Below are 20061 nucleotides of genomic sequence, written 5' to 3' on the forward strand. Positions count from 1 at the left end.
TGTGCTGGTTCTCCCCGATATACAGGACACTGGGTGGCTGCTGCATCGCGGGGGCGAGTGTCAGACCTTAGGCAGGGAGCTTGCCAGGTCAGCTGCAAGGCCTGTCGCTCTGCATTGGGGATCACTGCCTCTACCTACAGGGCAGAGCTGGAAAGGAGTGTGTTTTACACAGCAAAAGGTCTCTTAAACGAGAGGGGAAATGGTGGGGAAACTTCAGACAAAATAGAGATAATGAAGAATATGATATCTGGAATCTGGACAGAATGATTCATAACTTTGATCATCTTTTTAATATAACTTTTGAATAAACCTAGTGGAATAAATTAAAGTAGAATTTATCTCCCTGCGAGTGAATTATGCAGGTTTTTTCACAGGTCTGTGGAAAACTTTCCTTTCAGTTACAGCCTTTAATTCTCTATACAGCCATTTTAAAAAGTAGGAAAAGAGGGATGTATCTGATTTTCCCAAACTGTCCAGGGTGTCACCTACATACTGTGCAGACAGCCCAGTCCTCAAGGCACTAGAGTCCTGTTATCTTTGTATGGAGGTGATGAGTGCATGTAGACTGGTAGAGTCTGGGCATTTTTGGAGAAAGCTACTGTTCACATGACATTTTGAGAAGTCTCCTAGCTTTATATTTCCTATACTTTGTGTGAGCACTTGCCTACTGGGAAAATTAATGAAAGAAAAATCTATAGGTGAGTGGGAAGTGTGGGCTGATTTCTGGAGAGAAATACAGTGGAAAAAACAGTAAGCCTGAATTCAGACAGATTCAGAAAATATAAAAATGATGCCAACTCTTCTTTTCCTATTGCCAAGACAGTGTGAATTTATAAATAGAAGGAGTGAGGGTTTCTGTAAGTCGTTAAGAGGTGGTAGTTTGTCTAATCTTGTCTTTATGTGCTCTTGTGCAAAAGCAAGGACTGTTCCCTGTGAACACCATGAAGGTCAAGTCTGGTTGTGACTAAGTGCCCTCAGAAAAGATGAAGTCTCAAGATAACTTTTTAAGGCAGACAGGATCTTGCTGTGGAGATCCTTGGAGCTTCTGAGAGCTGACAGGTTTCCATATGGTGTCCCCTTGGGAGCAGATAAAATAGGTGTGGTCTCAGTTTTTGTATTAATGGATGGAAGATCAGTTTTGAGCCCTGATGATGTTCCAAACCCTCAGGAAAAGTTAAAGTAGAGGTGCTCATGCTGAGATGATGGGGCTTGAGTCTGGTATCAAGCCCTTCTTTGTGCATCACACAATGTGGCAGCCCTGGAGAACCTGCTGTTTTATGTGTTCGGGTATGATGACGTATATGTTCCCAAGCCAGGCAAAAGCAGGTGGCCACTTGGGACTGGCTTTAGGGCCAAATCCAGCCCATAAGTCCCTATTTGAGCCATGCTGGTGAAGCTGGTGTGAGGTCATAGACCTTGTTCCTCTCTGAGATGGAAAGGCTGTGCCCATCTGGACAATGAAATGAGCTGCTGGAAGCAGAACCCAGTTCCCACACATGCTGTGCTTTTCTTAGGGTGGCAGAAGGAAATAAAACTTTCAAAAATGGGACAGAAAGATTAAAAAAAATACTTCTGTAGTTGAGAAAATGCAGAGAAATGAAAGAGAGACCTTGAATGGATCTTTATTTTTGCTGCACGTGGTCCCAGGATGAAGGCAGGATCCTTATTTATACACCCATCTGGTTTCTACCACAGGATACAGCAGCTGACAGGTTTCCACCAGGAGGGTTAGATTCTGTTAAAGCAGCATTTTCTCATGGAAAATATTTTCTGCCGGAACATTTCTGGCTAACTTTCGGCAGGAGCACGACAGGCTCTGACAGCCGTGCTACAGTTACTCCATCCACGAAGAGCACAGAGGCTCCGGAGGGGCAGGAGGGGCTGGAGGCACAGCCAGACCTCTCCGTGGTGCTCTGGCCGCCCCAAATCTGTCCCCGGGCGCTGGCAGCCAGCAGGGGCCCTGTTGGCATCTGCCCACGCAGAGCCGCTCCCCGGGGACCAGCCGGCCCTGAGATGACTTTCAGCCCTGCTCTAATCCGATTGATGGAGTGGCCAGAGATGCTGATGGGATTAGAGCTCAGCAGAATGACGAAGCACTTGGGATTTGCCTCGGTGCAGATGCCTGCAGCGCGCCAAAGGGAAATGGCGGCTTCCGATTTGCGAGAACTGAGGTGCGGTGTTTTCCCCGCAGTCTGTAGGCACAGCTTGGCCTGACGTGTTTTTGACGGTGCCTCACATGCTGTGCGTGGTCTCGGGCCCCGGGATGTCACTGTGGAGCCGCAGGGTGTCGGGCCCTGCTTCCCCTGTCCCCCGGCGGCTCTGGGCGCAGCCCTCTCCTCTGCCCCGGCCCGGTGAACGCTGACAAGGCTGCTCCTGGGCTGCCCAGCTCCCGGGGGATGACACTCCTGCCTCCTTGGCACGTACAAACCACCCAAGGTGCATTTGCACCATTTATCAATTTCATCCATTATACATAAAAAGACTCCTTTTATTTCCCCCACGTGAAAAAAAAAAGAGAAAAAAATCAAAGCAAAGCATTTTTGCACATCCCGATTGCTTTGTTTACAGCAACCGCGTCTCTAAAATGCTCCAGGCCGAAGCACCGGTGCTGCTGATAGAGTAAATTGCAAGTACATCGCAGCAATTATCCCGGCCGCTTTAACAGGAACCGAGCGCTCTCTCTTGAGCGAGCCTCCGATTTTAAGCCCTGAAAGAGCAGCTTGACACCCTGTGACCTGCCTGGTAATGTTCCTAATCCACCTCTTTATAAACCCACGTTCCCGAGGGGGGCGGTGGGCAGCGGGGGAGGCCGGCGAGCAGCATCCCGCAGCCTCGCCTTGTGCTGGGCTTGCGGGAAGCTGAGGAAGGTGGTCACAGGCTAAGTGGATTAAGCCCGGGGGAACGTCAGTCCAAAAATAGGAGCTGCAGCCTGACATAAAGATCTTGAGAAGTGAGAGGATTTGCTGGTGACCGGCGCCAGGCCTCCAGAGGAAGCGAGGGAGGGTCCGGTCTCGCCGGAATTTCCTATGTTGGCTGTGGACGTGGTCTGGAGATGCCCGGGGGATTGTCGGGGTATGGCTCTGCCTGGCTCCAAGCCCTGCAGCTTACACGCATCCCTGCGAGATGCAGCTGGTGAGGCAAAATCACAACAAGGTCCTCCGGGGCACTGGCTGCCAGGATCGGGCGCTCCTTCCCCTCGCCCTGTGCTGGTTTGAGCCCACCAGGTGTCTGAGCTTGGTTGTGCTTGGTAATGCCTGACACCAAACCCTCTTCCAGAAGGATAACAACACCTGGAGTTAAAAATCAGATGGAGGCACATTAATTAAAAAAACCAAAAGAATATATATATATATATATATATATATATATATATATATATATATATATATATGTATGTATATAATAAAATAACCAATAGAGTAAGGAAGACTTAAAAGTAGGATTTAAAACCACAAATAAAGTAATAAGAATCAATCTCCCCAAACTTTTTATTCTTTCTTTTCTTCATGCAGAGAATGATGTTCTTCATGATAGTGGTTGGGTTTACTTTCTGTCTTGTGCACCGAGAGAGCATCTCCAGGCTTTGCTAATTGTAGCACTACCCAAGCTAATGACAGTTCTTGGTCCTCTGTAATAGATGACATTTTTTGGCTGCTCCTTTTGCACTTCATTCCATTTCTTTGCTTCAGAGTGGTGTTAAATCTGTCTTTAAAAAGTAGTTGCCCTTGTAATCTGAAATGTGTGTGGATTGACTGTTGGATAACCCAAATGCAGCTCCATGGTCTTTTGACCAAATAGAAAAAAACCCTAAACTTCAAAAAAAAAACCAAAACCCAACTCTTTGACCTAATATAATCATATTAATGATTTTAAGCTTCAAGCTACTAAATAGGGAAGATGAACAAATTAAAGCATGGTGTGTCTTTCAAGCTCAATATTATTATGATAATAAGCATATCTTGCTTTTTATAATTTTCCTAGATTTAAGTATGTAAAGGAAGCCCTCTCAGGTTTCACACACATAGCTTCTGAGCTAAAAAATGGCAGCTCTGATCCCCTATCTGTCTTTTGTCCCTTTTGTAAGGTTAGTTTCTTCCTTTTGTCCTAATACTGCAGGAGTTAACAGCTTAGGGGATGGAAACATGTCTGAAAGACTCCAGGAAGATAATACTTGGGAAGACAGGTTTAAGCTAAATAAGAAAGCAGATTTCGTTGGCCTTCTTGGAAACAACCTGTCCAGAGACTTGTGATCCGTTTCTAAATTTGGCCTTTGCATTTTCCGCGTACAGGAAGTGATGAAAACGGCAGCAGTAATCCCTGGTGAGTTTGGACACGCACATCAGAGGCTGAATGCCTTTGTTTGTTTAGGACTGCAGTAAGTTGGGTGTTGTAAACATGACTCATGACAAGTTTAATTAAGACAAAAAACATGGGAAATGTAGCAGAAGGTCACGCATCTTTCTTCGCAGTTTTGGCAGTTGAAAATTTTTCTGAGAGACTCGAATGTGCTGCACCAGCACAAATATAAATACAGGTTTTATACTGATTTTCTCTTTCCTAAAATTATTTTTACCCTTGGTTTTTTGGATGGTGCTAAAACAGTCTGAATAGAAGAAACCTGACCTAATGCATAAGCACATTAACTTGTGGCAAGCCAAACTGTAGCAGATGAAAATAAAAGATGTGGTGAACATATGATAAAACTCCTAGTCAGTTTGGTCCTGCCCCAACAATGAAAAATTTACTCCTGGATGAATCTGACTAAGTGTATTGGACCCTCAAATACACACTTGTCAATGCAGAACCTGCCTGTTTCTCAGATTTTCAAATATGCATTTGGTGTTCAGATGAGCACACTTGCTGATGGAGCAAGAATATGTTCCAGACTAAGCTTCACGTTTCTGCAGATGTTTTGTGGAGCCTAGATGTTGGTTCAGACAAGTTTCTTCCTGAAACAGTTTATATGGAGAACAAAACTGTCCTTATGAGTTGGGAGCTGCAGGCACAGTGTTCTTGAAAAGATGGTGTTGATACCCTTTTTTTGCGGAGTGGATAACAAATTCAGATGGTGGGAATTGATCTAAAGTTTTGTTCATGGGAGTACTGCTGGGAACTTCTGACCTATTCAAAAATGTCAGTGATGCCCAGTCACAGGATAGTGCTTAATGCCTTACAAATAACAATATATGTTGGGATGATCTGCCTGAATGTTGGCTGCTTGAAAGCTCAGCATCCAGTTAAGATAGTCAGTTGGACTCTTCCTATTATGAAAGTAAGAAGAAGAAGCAGGTAGGAATATCTGAAAGGAATTGATCCTGTCTCTGCAGTAGGTGCCTGTTTCTAACCAGTGAAGCCAGACAAGGGAGCCCTGGTGATTAGCTGAGACTGCCAACCTAACTAACTTCATTAAATTAAATTAATCCCAGCCTCAGAGACAGGAGTACTTCTGCCAAAACACTTCTTCACTCGCAGGACTTGTAAAAGCATGCTTCTTCAGGACTTTAGACAAGTTTATACCAAATTTCAAAAGTCTATTATCAAATAAAATTCTCCTGAGGGTTTTGAGGTCCAAGAAGAGCAGATTTGTACTGGTGTGGGCAAAACCCTCTAGGCATGTGCAATAGATTAGCTGGGAAAGGTTTAAAAATGTAGAGATTTTTAAGTTAACACAGTCTCTTGATTTTCCTTAGAACTTATGCTCTTAGATCCTCCAGAAGCATTTGAAAATTCCCTGACCAAATTAAAAATATTAAGTTTATGAAACTGGGAAAGTGAAATTTGGATTCTGAAGAAAGTTAAAGTCACAGGACTTGCAGACCCTATGCCAGGATTCAGAAGTATTTTAAAAGGCATCTAGATGAAAATTTCAAAGTAATTACACAAATAATGCCAATATACCTTTGGAAATCTACCTCCCAATATCTGTCTTCTCATTCCCTTTAATACAAACAGCAAAAAAACAAGTAATTTCAGATTGTCTGCTGGCCTCTGTGATTAAAACATCCCAATTGCATAAAGCAAATATTTACATTTGAGTGAAGGTTTTGCATAGCTTACTGTCTAAAATGTATGTTGTGGATCATTATGGTTATGTGTATGGATGGATTTATCAAAGGTCTCTCAAATCGCTTCCTCTCTCCTCTCCTCTCTCCTCTCTCCTCTCTCCTCTCTCCTTCTTTTGCATGAAATGCTTTCCATCCATATTAAGTGTGTTTGCAGACCAGAAATGCATGCACAGTGTGAATTTCTGAAGGAACTAATGGTGGGCAATTTTACCATCATTTCAAAATCCCAAGTGCTCTGTTTTCCGAGGATGAGCCTGGAAAGGCCAGTCATTTACAGGGACAGAAAAACATTGCAAACATGGAAAATGAAGCCCCACTCCATTGTGCAAAACTCCTGTACATGCATAAGGGCTCCGAAAATCAGCAATGGGGAAAGGTCTTTCCTCTGGGAGCAACCCAGGCAGCAAGAGTGAATGCTCCCAGGCATTGCAAAATGAGGGTACATGTCAGTAATATCCTCCAGTCACCCCTGTTGCAAGCTGTTGCACTGGGAACACTGCAGTGGGATTAAACAATACTCGGGAATGGATTAACCATGGTGTGGCTGCAGCCCTGTGCAGATCCCTCAGCTGGGTTGATGTTCCTGTCCTCTGTGCACCACGGCTCCACTGCAGCTCTTGCCAGCCTGGCTTTGCTCCCTGGGCACGGCATTTTGGCACCAAGGAAGATTTGGAGATCTGGGTGGTTTTGTCAAAGTCCTGTGTCCCTGCCTGGCTTGGGATGTGCTGGGTCCTGTCCGAGCAGCCTGGCCACAGCGAGTGAGCTGACCAGCACTGATTCATTGGTCTAATCAGCTGGAGTGTCCTCTGCATTCCTCTCAAAGCTCCTTCAAAACCCAGAGCTAAAGGACAGATGAGGTCTGTAATGAAAGAGGAAGTATCATATTTTACTACCAGATTTGAGAAAAATCCTATTCATAGCTCTTCTGGGACCATAATGGTTTCTGAAACATATTTTGTCTTGAAAGCTGAATCAAGGATGCAAGTCAGGATGACACGACTTCTGTGAAATCTGCATTTGCAAGAGGCAGAAGGGGGAAATGTGTATAATCAAAAAAAAAAAAAAACCCCACCACATTATTTTTTCGATGCTCAACAAGGCAAGAATGCATAAGTAGGATTTGGCTTCACTCCTTAATTTTTATTTTTTTAGGTGACTTTTTTGGGTTTGGTTTGTTTGTTTGTTTGTTTTTTTCAGTAGGATAGGCCTTTGAAGAATAAGGAGAAATCCTGGATGATTGAAAGCAGCAGTTCTCAGATCAGAATGGTACCGCCAGTAGCTCTGGTCAGGTTGGTGTGCTCTCCTGTGCATTTCATTCAAGTGGAATGGTACTAACTAATGAAGAAGGGACTCTGAGGCTCCTACTGAGTCAGCTGAGGCAAAACTCCACTTTTAGATAAGGAAATTTTATCTGAGTAAGAGCTCAACATAGAGTGTAAAATCTGGTAATGAAATCCCCAGCTAAGTAGTAAGAAACCAAAATCCTTCAGACAGACAAGTAAAAGAAGATTTTCAACCTCCATAGTTATTCACATCCTACTAATGAGTTCTGGCATCTGTGGCAGAATTGTTAAAGGGGTATTGATCTTCTGCAAAATTTGGTGTGTAATAGTGATTTGCAGATGCATAGAGAATATTGAATACTCCTCCCTTGTTATTTCCCAGTGGGCTGATCAGTTGGGTAGTCCTGGAAATGCAGATGGCATTCCCATTTCTCCTTTTCATCCATCAGGTGGTTATTTGATGGTCATTCTGATCAGTATAACTGGGGTTTTTTTCTCCCTTTCCACAAGAAACGTTATTGAATGTTGGTATTTGACACAGTCATATATTATAAAGCACAGGTTTAATGAAGAGAGCTAGTTATAAACAGGCCCTTAATCCTGAGTAGAATGAAAACAACCCTTTTTTTTTTTGTAGTTTTAAAAATAGCCAGTGCTGTTAAACATATTTGTATTTCAATATTTCTTTCTCTTTTAAATGTCACTGCCTCCTCTACTGAGAGTGTTACAGCCTGCATCTGCAGGCAGGATTGTGTAGCAGTTTTCCAAGAAGAACAGTCATGAGCATACCTGTACCACATTTCCCAGTGGGAATTACATGTGATCTTACCAGCTGATGGCAGGTCCAGCCAGAGCAGGGAGCAAGCCCCAGGATACCATTTCAGATCCCGCATTTCTACCTGACCCATCAGGGTCAGGTCCTCCCAGGAGACTCCCTTGGGATGATCTCACACACATCTTAGAAGAAAAGTAAGTTGTGTTGTCCTCAGGGAAAACCACTGCTGTCTTTTCCTGAGGACTGCTCGTGCCGTTGCAATCTGGAACAGGGAACTGGATTCAGCAAGCTTGTGTCATATGCCTGACCTCTTCCCCTTCTTTGGATAAGCTACCCAAATTCGGCCAAGCAATAAATGTCTATTAAAAAAATCCACCCTTATATGATTCATGGAGACTTCTGACTCCAGAGCAGGAGTAGAGCAGTAAAGATGAAGCACGAGACCTCGTGCTGGGGACAAAAGCAGGGTTTTGAATGGCTGCTCATTAATCAAGTGCTGGGAACAGAGTGAGAAAGGTACAGCAGTAAAACCTAGCAGGCAATTCTTACAATTAAAGGCTGTTTCAGGATGCAAACGTAGAGAGGGAGGTGAGGGAGTGAAGTGATATTACACCAGCAACCTTAATTTACACATGCCTTACTTCTAGAGTGCTCAACTTGATAATTCTGCTTCTGCTCTGTGGGCACAAAAGTGGGGGTTTTTTCTATTGTATAGGGTGTTTTGCTGCCTTTCAGTTCCCTGTACTTCTCTGGCTTTCAAAGATGTGGAATATTTGTGACTGCCTTGTGCTGCGATGATGTGATTGCAGAGCTCTTTTCAGCTCAGTGGAAGAAATGAAAGGTTGGGCTCACTGCGAGCAGTTGCTAAGCAAGCAAGCAAGCAAGCCTATTTTAAGCTGTTCCACAGAAGCACATACTGCCTTGATTGGTTATTGATTCCAGTTTCATTATGGAGAAAGCACATTTTTAGCCACAAACATGGGCAGCCACATGTTGCACTGCAAGTATGAAAACTATAAGGCTCTGCTGCAGGCTGCACTGAGCCAAATCATCCGAAAAAGCTGAGGACCCACATTTCCCACTCTAGCAAATGGCACCAGTCTCTTGAGAAAAGTTTTCTTGGCTCCTTCAGCTATGTTGAGCTTTGGATTGAATTCAGTTAGGAGTCGGTTGTGACTTGGATCTTGCAGGCTGTCCCTAGACTGGCAGATGAAACAAAGCCTGGGACTGTTTTGAACATTGGAGCGTGACTGTCTATTCTGCAAAACTCTTGGACTACCAGGGAGCGGTGGAGGCTGCATGAATTACTGCCCTCCCCAACAGTGCTGAGCCTTCAGGAAGGTGCTACGGGCCCTTCTGTACAGGATGGCTTTGGTGTCAGACAACATGCACGGGCATGATCAGTGCTCTAGGAAGTGGTAGGTGCAGATGAAGAAAGGGCTCCGTGTATAAACATGGGCAGCCATACTTCCCAGAAATATACAGCGAGGTGATGCCTTACAAATCTGTGTGTGTTCCAGTAGGTGTATGAAGGGAGCAAACCTGTACATGCTGCCTCGGAGTGCGTTGAAAGAAGAGATGTTGGGGCTGTTTTTACCACAGCTAAGCCAAAATGGAGGTTTGTGGCAATTCAGCATTAGCCAAGGGCAGGAAGAATTCAGGCATGGAACAGGAACAAGCCTGCGGACACTGGGCTTTTGACATATCCTTTCTTCAGAGCTGTGCCAGTTCAGTCATTAGTTGAGAATAAATAACAACAAAGTACCTCCCTGAATCAATGTTTGTAGGAAGAGAGCCCAAGGTCAGGCACATTTAAAAAGGACACTTTTCCCCCTAAAGAAAGCCAGAGTCTGTGAAAATGAAAGACTTGGAAACTGTTAGCTATTTCCTGAAGGCTTTTCTCATTCCTTCTCATGCAAGTTAATGTGTACTTTGCTGGATAGAAGTGGTGTTGGTTTTTTTTTTTTTTTTTTTTTTTTTTTTTTTTTTTTTTTTTCAGAAGTATTGGAGATATCTTATTTTCCTTTTGAGGGAAAGTTCCAGACCCTGCAAACTTTCTTGGTTTCATGGCCTGAAAGAACTGAAATGTGGTCACTTGTATGGGCTGCAAAAGTCATCTGTTTGGGCCTGTTTTCAGAGGATATGTGAGACAACACCCCACAACGATGAGAGAAGAGAAAGGAGTCCTCTCAGTGCCTGTTGGCACTGGACTACTACTGAGACAGTTGTTTCTGAAATTCCTATGCTGACTTGTGGATCTAAGCAATTATCCATCCAAATTCTGATAATCCATTTGTCATCAAGAAGGCTCTGGCCAAAGTCTGCAGTGACAATTCTCTGGCCTGAAGACCCAGGTTTTCCTTTTAAGATTGGCAGGGAAAAGAGCAGGTTACTGCTAGAAATTTTTCCTGTTTAGTACTGGGTAAGGGTCTAAATACACATCTTGATTAATATTTCATCAGTGTAAAGTAACTCCATCTCTCATTAATGTTTCCTTAATATTTGATCGGTTGATCAATCTTCCTCTTTGGTTCATTGACTATTTAATCATGTATATAAAACCAAACAACTTCAAAATGAGAGATTTGGAGCCATTCTCCCCAGCCACAGCACACAGCTCTGTAATGACCAATGGAGACTTCAGAGACAGGTTAAGCCTCTGCTCTGACTCAACTCCCAAGTCTGAGCCTGGACTTCTCCCATGCTCTTTGTAGGGTCCCAAGCAAAAGAAGATCTTTGCTCGGTCTAGCCTTGTGGTTTCAGTCCAACCAGCTGTGTTTTGATGTCTGTCTCTATGTTTCTCAGACAGGACCTCAACCTGGCCTCCCAGGTGTCAGGCTGGCTTGGAGCCCTGTTGTTCAGTGCTGTTCTCCAGGTTGGTTTGGAGGGAGTTGGTTGGAGTGACTGAAGCAGAGCTAGGAGCCGAGTATTGCTGGATTCCAGGACCTCTGGTCTTTCCTAGTCCTCGGAAGGGCAAGGAATGTACCTGGCATGCTCAGGTCCCCTCAGGCCTTGTATAGGGGTAGCCTGCCTTCTGGTCTGAGGACAGAATTCACTAGGCAGCAGTGGGATGAGGAAGAGCAGGGGATTGCAGTGCTCGCATGGACACGAGGGCTTGTTTCTTGGTGTCTGGCCTTGGTACTATGCTCATTAATTCTACACCCATCTGTGTTCTGGGGTTCTCTTTCCCTTGAAAAAGTAGGAGGATAGATTTTATGTCAGGAATATGATGCTATTTAGTAGTGAGATGGAACAACTTGCTTGCACCATGCTGATCACCATAAGTAAAGGAAATCAGACCACTGTTTTTGTTTTGAATGTACCATAACTGACTTCTGGAAATGCTTCATTTTTTGATACACTTTGAGCAGGGTGCTCAAAAGGAGGAAAACAGGATCAAATTTAACATCTCATGTTTCTCAATACTTCTCTAGCAGAAAATAAATTTCTGAAAGTAAGCCAAGACCACATCAAAATCATATCAAACCATGTCCATTTCTGTTTAATGAGGCATCTTCGTATAGATCAGTTAGCACAAACACTTATTCATTCATCCTTTCACTAACCACTCAACCAGAAAAATATAACTGACATTTAAATGGTGCAGTAGGAGGGACAGGCAGGTTAGCCAGGCTGGAGATAGGGCCAGTAATTTCACAGTGTAACAGGAAGGCTCTCAAACACTCTGAGAATGAATTAATTGAGGCTGAGCTAGAAGACATGGGTTTTGCTAAGGTTAATAACAGCTGACAGCTTGACCCATTCCTGCAGTTTACTGTACCAGCATCAGTCCCAGGATCTGCCTGTCTTCTGTCTCTGTCTAAAGATGGTGATGAGAGAGTTGAGTGCCCATGAGTAAGAATCAGCAGAGAATGCCAACAAGACAGGTATCCTGGTGAGAGTCTCTTACAGACCACCCGACAAGGGTGAAGAGGCAGGTGAAATATTCTGTAAGCAGAGAGGAGAAGTCTCACAATCTCTGGCTTTTGTTCTTGTGGAGGACTTCAACTTATCAGACATCAGCTGGAAAGACAGCACAGCAGACAGAAAACAATCCAGGAGGTTCCTGGAATATGTAGAAGATAACTTGGTGACAGAGCTGGTGATGGAGCCAGCAAGGAGAGGTGTCCCACTGGACCTGCTCTTTGTGAACAGAGAAGGGCTGGCAGGTGATGTGACGGTCACTGTGAGGCAGCTTTGGAAACAGCGACTGTGAAATGATACAGGTTTCGGTTCTTATAACGAAAGTAAGGAAGGTGGTCCTTACTTTCTTACTGCAGCAGAACTGCAAGCCCTGGACTTCTGGAGGGATGTGTTTGGCCTGTTTAGGACACTGGTTGAGAGAGTCCCTTGGGAGGCAGTCCTGAAGGGAGGAGGGGTCCCAGAAGGCTGGACATACTTCAAGAAGGAAAAGTTGTAAGTGCAGAAGCAGGTTGTCCCTGTATGCTGAAAGATGAGTCAGTGAGGAAGAAGAAGTGTGGATGAACAGAGAGCTTTGGCTGAAACTCAGGAAAAAATAGGGAGGTTATGGCCTTTGGAAGAAGGGGCAGGCAGTTCAGGAGGAGTACAAGGCTGTTGTGAGGTTATGCAGGGAGAAAATTAGAAGGGCTAAAGCCAAGCTAGAGCTTAATCTGGCTGCTGACATAAAAGCAGTAAAAATGTTTCTATCAATTAATCAGCAACACAAGGAGGGCTAAGGAGAATCTCCATCCTCATGGAGGATGGCTCATAGCTTGGATGGGTGCACTGTTTGCTGGCTAAAAAACTGGTTGGATGACTGGACCCAGAGAGTGGTGGATAGAGTTAAATCCAGCTGGTGACTCTTCACAAGTGGTGTGCCCAGGGCTCAGTTTTGGACCCAGTCCTGTTTAATTTCTTTATCAACAATCTGGGTGAGGGGATTGAGTACACCCTTAGTCAATTTGCTCAGGACACCCAGTTGTGTGAGTGTGTTGGTCTGCTGGAGAGTAGGAAGGCTCTGCAGAGGAATCTGGGTGAGCTGGATCAATGGGCCAAGGCCAGTTGTATGAGGTACAGCAAGGCCAAGTGCTGGGTCCTGCCCTTGGGTCACAACAACCCCAGGCAGCACTACAGGCTGGGACAGAGTGGCTGGAAACCTGGCTGTGGAAAAGGACCTGGGGGTGCTGGTCAACAGCAGCTGAACATGAGCCAGCTGTGCCCAGGGGGCCAAGAGGGCCGATGGCATCCTGGCCTGGATCAGCAATAGTGTGGCCAGCAGGACCAGGGTGGGGATTGTACCCCTGTACCCAGCACTGGTGAGGCCACACCTCAAATCCTCTGTCCAGTTCTGGGCCCCTCACTACAAGAAAGACATTGAGGGGCTGGAGTGAGTCCAGAGAAGGGTTGGAGCATGTCTTATGAGAAGTAGTTGAGGGATCTGGGATTGTTTAGCTTAGAGAAAAGGAGGGTTATAGGGACCTTATCACTATCTATGACTATCTGAGGTTGTAGGAAAAAAAAGGATTTGGTCTCTTCCCTCAAGTAACAAGTGGTAGAAAAGGTAACATCCTCAAGATGTGTCAGGCAAGATTGAGATTGGATATTAGGAAAAATGATTCACTGAAAGGGTTACAAAACTTTGGAAAAGCTGTGCAAGGGAGTGGTGGAGTCTCCATGTCTGGATGTATTTAAAGGACATGTAGGATGTGGCACTTAGGGACATGGTTATTGGTGGCCTTGGGAATGTTGGGTTAATGGTTGAGCTCAATGGTATTTTCCAACCTAAATGATTCTATGACTCTAAATATCCATTGCTTGATTTAGCCTCTGTACAGAGGTGGGAAGTACCATCAATTTGAATGTTGTCCAGCCCTGGTCCCCACTGCTGGGTGTACTCAGGCACACAGCTGGGACATCTCCTCCTGGCTCCCCAGGGTGTCTCACCCATGCTATTGGAAGCACAGGGCTCATGCTGATGGTGGAGCTAATGGGGCGTGAGTGAATATCAAGGTTTGTCATGTGGACATTATAGCTTATGAGTATGTTTGCCAGCTGCTTCTATGACCTGGAGTTAGACTCTGTCTACAGGGGTCCATTAGGAAACTTTTCATGCTGTATTTATTCTTGGGGAAAAGACATTGAAACAACATGACCCGAAACACACTAGCAAATCTGAAAACTGTAGAGTAAATTACTGCAGGGAAAAGGCACTCTCTGCTCAGTGCCTGCCTGGTAATGATGCTTTCTTACTCTTCTCTTTGTTCTAACCTAGTGTTTCTTTGCAGGCAGCATAAGGCCAGTGGCAAAAGTACATCTCACAAGAACCAATTGGCTTCAGATGTGGACTTCACAGTTTTTATCACTGGCTATTATCACTGTGCAGCTCAATGAGGCACAGCCAGAGCAGCTTGAAGTCTCAGGTGATGTGTGTTCCAAATGCATTTTGAAGGCCACATCTTGATCTCTAGGCAAGAGTTGAAGGCACACACCAACTGTGCCAGGTGAAACCTGAGAAGGGATCCTTACGATTGCTGTCTCTATAGGGGCCACCAGACTGTCACAGTGGAGAGGAAAGGATAGGAAGGTACAGGCTGAGAGCAACACTTGTGTGGACACTATTCCTCTTCAATGCCAGGGTTGAGCCTCTTTATCTTGGACAGCACATGCACCAGGATAGCCAAACAGAGGAGTCAGACCTCCAAAGCTGAGGCAGAAATAAGGATTTTGTCATGAAAGAGACATAAGCAAAGTCATGTGTGGCTGGTAATATATGGAAGATGCTGATGTTGGGATTCTTGTCTATTTGGGTTGTAGTTTCAAACCACAATTGAAGTTGAAATGTTCAGCAGTGGTGTTGCAAAGGTGTGGAAGGCTTAGGTACAATGTGTAGGATTCATTGTGCCACTCATTGGCAATCCAGTGAGTCTGAGGTTCTCCTTACCATCCATGGAAAGCAAGGTTCATTTAGCTGAGCTTACCTTAGGATGTGATGGCTTTCTCTATGGAAGTACCTCTTTCTCAATTAGAAAAATATCCTGGAAACCACTTGCACCGACCTGGACATGTTTCCTATAAATGTCTAAGTGGGACCAGATGGTCCCTACCACCCATGTACAAAGGAGACCACCAGTTTGAGTTACAAATAGGAGCAATGGATGCTGGTCCTTGGCTTGTTCTGTTGACCCTGCCATGGAGCGGGTCTTGGCTTTCCAAACTGTAGCAGAAGTGCAACTGGCAGCAACTCAGTGATTTTTCTTTATTACTTTACACCAGGTTGTGCTAAGCAAAAACTGCTGATGTTAAGGGATATTCTGGGTGCTTTGTGCAGGTTTTTTTCACTCTTGAAGACTGGTAGGCAGACATTTAATCCCTCTCCTATAATTACTTGCTTCCTCTGTTGTATACAAAATTGAGTTGGCTTGCTTCTGTTTGAGTTTGCACAATGTTAGAATACAAGGGCAGCAGTACAGATCTCTGTGCTTTTGCTGTCCTGCCTCCTTTCCTATTAGTTTCAGCACTATTTCAGCTTCATGTTTGTGCCTGCATGCTCACTCTAATCTGGGATCCGTGCCAGCTGCTACAGCCATGTCCTAATGCCAGCTGGGATGTGTAGGTGCTGCAGTGATAGGATGACGCTCATAGCGCTGGACATTTATTTTTGACATTTTGCAGAAGATGACTTCTCTGTGAGCTCTCACCCTCTTCAGGAGCATGCTGTTAATGGGCTTACTCCCAAAGGCAAATCCCATTTTCTTGGATTTTGGGATTCATGGATTTCTGAGAGATGTGTGGGCATTTGACACTTCAGATTACCAAGCTCTGTTCCTGCCAAAGCAGATATTTGCTGGCACTCACTGTGCCCACATGGGAAGAACTGCTTCCAGAAATCATTCTCTTAGAAGCCTCAACCCTGTGCTGGGAGTTCCTGCAACTGGATCAGGCTTTGCATTTATTTACGGGCTTGAAGAATAGTTGATTTTAGTCAGACTCCCTATGAGCATGAAGAAAAACAAAGCTGAACATGTCCTCCCAATGTTACCAACTGGTCCTATTGTACTGTGGTTTTGTCAACAAGTTATTTAAGATCTTAATCCCTTTTAGCTATTAGGGGGACCCCTGAGGTAGAGTGAGACTGGAAAGAGAAGTGATTTTCATTTGGATTTTTTTTTTCTCTAGTGCTGTAACCTGATGAAGAGGCTATGGCATTTTACAATGCATACTCCATTCATGGCTACCTGCTTAAAATGAGGAAGGTGGAGGAGTAAGAAGAAAAGACTCCTTCAAATCTGTAGACGAACTCTGGTGCCTGTGAGGGCTATTTAAAGAAGAAGTAAAACCACTTTATCTTGTTAATCTATTTCTGCATTGTAACTTATGCTGCCATTCACGCAGTGTCAGAAAGCTATTGTAAACCCTTGTATAAACCCACCCTGCAGACTTGAGGGGCTCGAGTCCATGGCTCTGCCAGCCCTAGAATATTTGTGATAGGATAATAGCAGGTTTCACTCTTAAAAGTTTTCTTGAAGAGGTTAATGCCAAAGAGGAAGAATGTTAATGATTCCCAACAGACCACCTACTTAGCTGCTAGTAATAGGCAATCTCTAGTGTGTGCATCGTGGTAGAGGTGAGTTCTGAAATGAGATGTGAAATATAAGCTAGGAGCTTTTGCAAATGATATTTGCAAGTCACTCCATGAAATATTACATCACTGAGATATAGGAGAAGAAAGCCCAGGCTGGCAAATTGCTTCAGACTAGCAGCTGGAGGAAAGTTACTATTTCTTTGGGCATTGCTGCTCACGAGAAGGAAAGCCAGATGGACAGTTCAGGAGGATAACGTGCTGGGAGCAACAAGGGAATAGACAGAATAATGACTTAAAGGAAAGATGCTTGAGGACAGGCTTTCTCTCAGCTAACTCTAAACATTTAGTCATCTAGGCTCTCTTTGTGGTCAGCAGAGCATGGCACTTTGAAGCCATGATTCATCTGACCTATTCTGGGCACTACCCTACCTAGGATGAGGTAAATTACACTTTATCCATGCTTGTTTCTTCCTCTTGGTACTGAGAGAGCTTCAGGCACATAGCCTAGATACAGACATCTGTATTTTAGACACGTCAGGGGAGGTGAGACAAATCCTCCTTTGCACATGGAGTGGGACTGTGAGAGAGGACATGGATGGCCACATGGCACCCTGTGAATCTGGGACAGCATCCAGTCACCCTCTGCCCTTGTCTTCAGGAAAGATGAGGAACCAGAACGAGAGAGGATGGAAACCAAAATAAGAAGAAAGAGGAAAGAGAACAGGGAGCTCCATTTCAGCCATGTTGTTTTTAGCTCTTGTTAAATCCTCCTGCAAGGAATACGAGAGATGTAGGCTGAGGAGAATAACACAATAAATTGGAAATGGAAAAATATGTGTTACAAGTTTCGCTAAGATGGGAGCTTCTTCACGAACAGCCACCATTATTATAACGATCAACTGAAAAAGGAACAGTGACATTCTATTATTATAATTTTGATCTAAAATTGCATTCCATAATCTTTATGGACTATCTTGAACTAGCTGAAATATATATTTTGCACTGAAAAACAGGTTTTGCATGAGTGGAAAAAAAGAAAGCTTTTGTGATGACTGCAGCACAAATTTCTGTGAATTGTTCTTTAAGCTGCATTGCCAGAAATGTCATGAATCTGCTCAGAACTCCAAGGAAGGGAAGTGGTTTGAAATTCCTAACACTGCTCTTTCAGCCAGAATAGCCATTTTGGGTGTACTTCACATGAAGCATGGCTTCAGGGCATGATATGTCTTCATGCTGGGCCCTGTATTGTGCCAAGGAACTTCTCAGTGTTTAACAAATAATAATAGATATAAGCTGTGTAAGCATATGTGAATCTTCATGTTATAATTTCACATGTAGGAAAATGATCTCATAGGCACATAGGAAACAGAGCAGATGGTAAAATGTGTGCTGGACTAAACTCAGTCTGGAGAGTGAGTCTCCTAGACAATAAAAGCACAAATGCTGGATGGTCCCCTCCAGCCATGAACACAAAGTACTGCCTCATGAACTGAGATGGGGGAGCACAGATCAAAACAAATTAAGAAGCCACCTTTGATCTGTTGTTTTCTCCTATTACTGCAAGTTGCAGCACTGTGATCTGTCATTCCCTGTATGGGTATTCAAAGGTGAGTGTGCATGGACAGCCCTCAGCTGTGTTACTGGGAGATTAGTACCCAGCTGTATTATTCCAGTTTTGAACGTGCAATTCCACCCATTTCAGAGGTATTTCACCTGCAGTGAAACTGCCTCAGTAAGGTAGTTCATGATGAAGTCTTATAACTTAACCCTGCTTTTTTCCTCCAGAGATCATCCTTGCTGGAGATAGGTGAATCCTAGCCCACATTCCTGTTTCAAGGCATGAGTTTCTCTCAGAGACTAGGGCTAAGCTGCAGCCCTGAGCAATAACACGGTAAGCTGGGAAAATCAGTAATAACCATAAACTGGCTGAGTTCAAGATTCTTGCTGGAAGAGGAAAACTGAGAAATGGGTCCATGCCAGATAACAAGGAAGTTTTCCTCTGTATACTAGCAAAACAGATACCAGCAGAGCACTGCAAAAGCAAACCACAGCAAACAAAGCCTCTTCCCAACATATTTCTCACCAGAAAGTTTGCAGGTAAACAAAAGCTGCACATGCCAGGTCTATTATAATAGTAAGCTGAGCTGGAAGATTCCTTCAATTATATCAGTGTAAACAGTCTGAGTGCAGATCTGGCCAGTTAGTAGCCCCTGATTGATGTACAATATTAGATTCAGGAGAAAAATTATCTTTTGTTGTCATGCCAGTTTTTATTCTCCTTTCTCTTTGCTATAGGTTGCTTGATGGGCTATTCTGGCATGTTAAATACAAATCATCACAGTGCTCTATTGGATAAGCTTCTCTACATTGGTCAGATCACGTGCTTCAGAGACCGAATCAGCTCACATCTATGCACTGGCAGCTTCCATTCAATGGCACTGGCTTTGGCACAGCTATCTGTGATTTCATGGCAGAATTCAGAAAAATTTTGCCACAAAATCAGAGGAAATATGATTTGAAAATGGAAGAGCAGGCAGTGAAAATTTTGTATTGGGTTGCTGAGATATCAACGCTGAGATGCATTGGAGTAATAAGATCTATGATTTGGGTTTGGGGTTTTTTTGTTTGTTTCTTTGTGTTTGTTTGCTGGGTTTCTTTTGTTTGTACCTTTTTTTGTAGTCTAGATCCTGTCTTTTCCATTCACCTTAGTGTATATCTTAGGGAAATACCTTTGCACCTCTTTTTCTCAAAAGTAATCCAGCACTAACTGTGTCTGCTTACATAATTTATTCATTCAGACCATAACCAGTATCCATGGTTATGTCCATGGAAGAGCAGTGGAGTTAGAAATTGCAACCTGCTTTGAAGTAAACAACCCAGAGGTTTTAACTGGTGGAGGTCAGTGGGAGATGGGGACAGAGGGAGGAGGTGGAAGGTGCTGTCTTGAGAAGAAACTGTGTTTGTGATCTCTATAACTTGCCTTCTTGGCAACTGGAGAGGGATTTTCCTAATAGAAAACCTGTGAGCTATATGAGGAGGGTAATCCACTTGACCCTTGCCCTCTCCTAAGCCTTTAAGTCATCATAACATTTCATTTCTTACCAGCTGCAGGACCACTTCTTGGGATTCATTTTGATTGCAATGCAAAACCAGCGTTGTTCAGCCAGGAGGAAGACCAGAGTAGGAGTGTCAGAGCAGGGTACGTGAGTGGGGACACAGCAATCATTTGAAGAGGGTGAGAGCTGGTGGCAGCGAGGAAGACAAACAGGGCGTGTTTGTGCAAGTGACCTTATTTATTTCAGCATCCTGAGGAGGGACCAAATGTACTGCACCGAAGGAAGTCAGTCCACACACACACGGGAGTGGGTCCAGCACTACGTGGCTGGCACAAGCCCA

General features: G+C 44.2%; 1 long non-coding RNA gene across 1 annotated transcript; it reads left to right on the plus strand.

Moving 5' to 3' along the window:
* The first annotated feature begins 2593 nt into the window (after nucleotides 1-2593).
* LOC136357772 (uncharacterized) lies at nucleotides 2594-16436 on the plus strand. Its single transcript, XR_010742952.1, has 2 exons — nucleotides 2594-2742; nucleotides 16260-16436. It is a non-coding gene; the product is annotated as an uncharacterized lncRNA (long non-coding RNA).
* Nucleotides 16437-20061: the final 3625 nt, after the last annotated feature.

Source organism: Sylvia atricapilla, chromosome 2 (genome assembly GCF_009819655.1).
Source record: "Sylvia atricapilla isolate bSylAtr1 chromosome 2, bSylAtr1.pri, whole genome shotgun sequence".
Lineage (NCBI taxonomy): Eukaryota > Metazoa > Chordata > Aves > Passeriformes > Sylviidae > Sylvia > Sylvia atricapilla.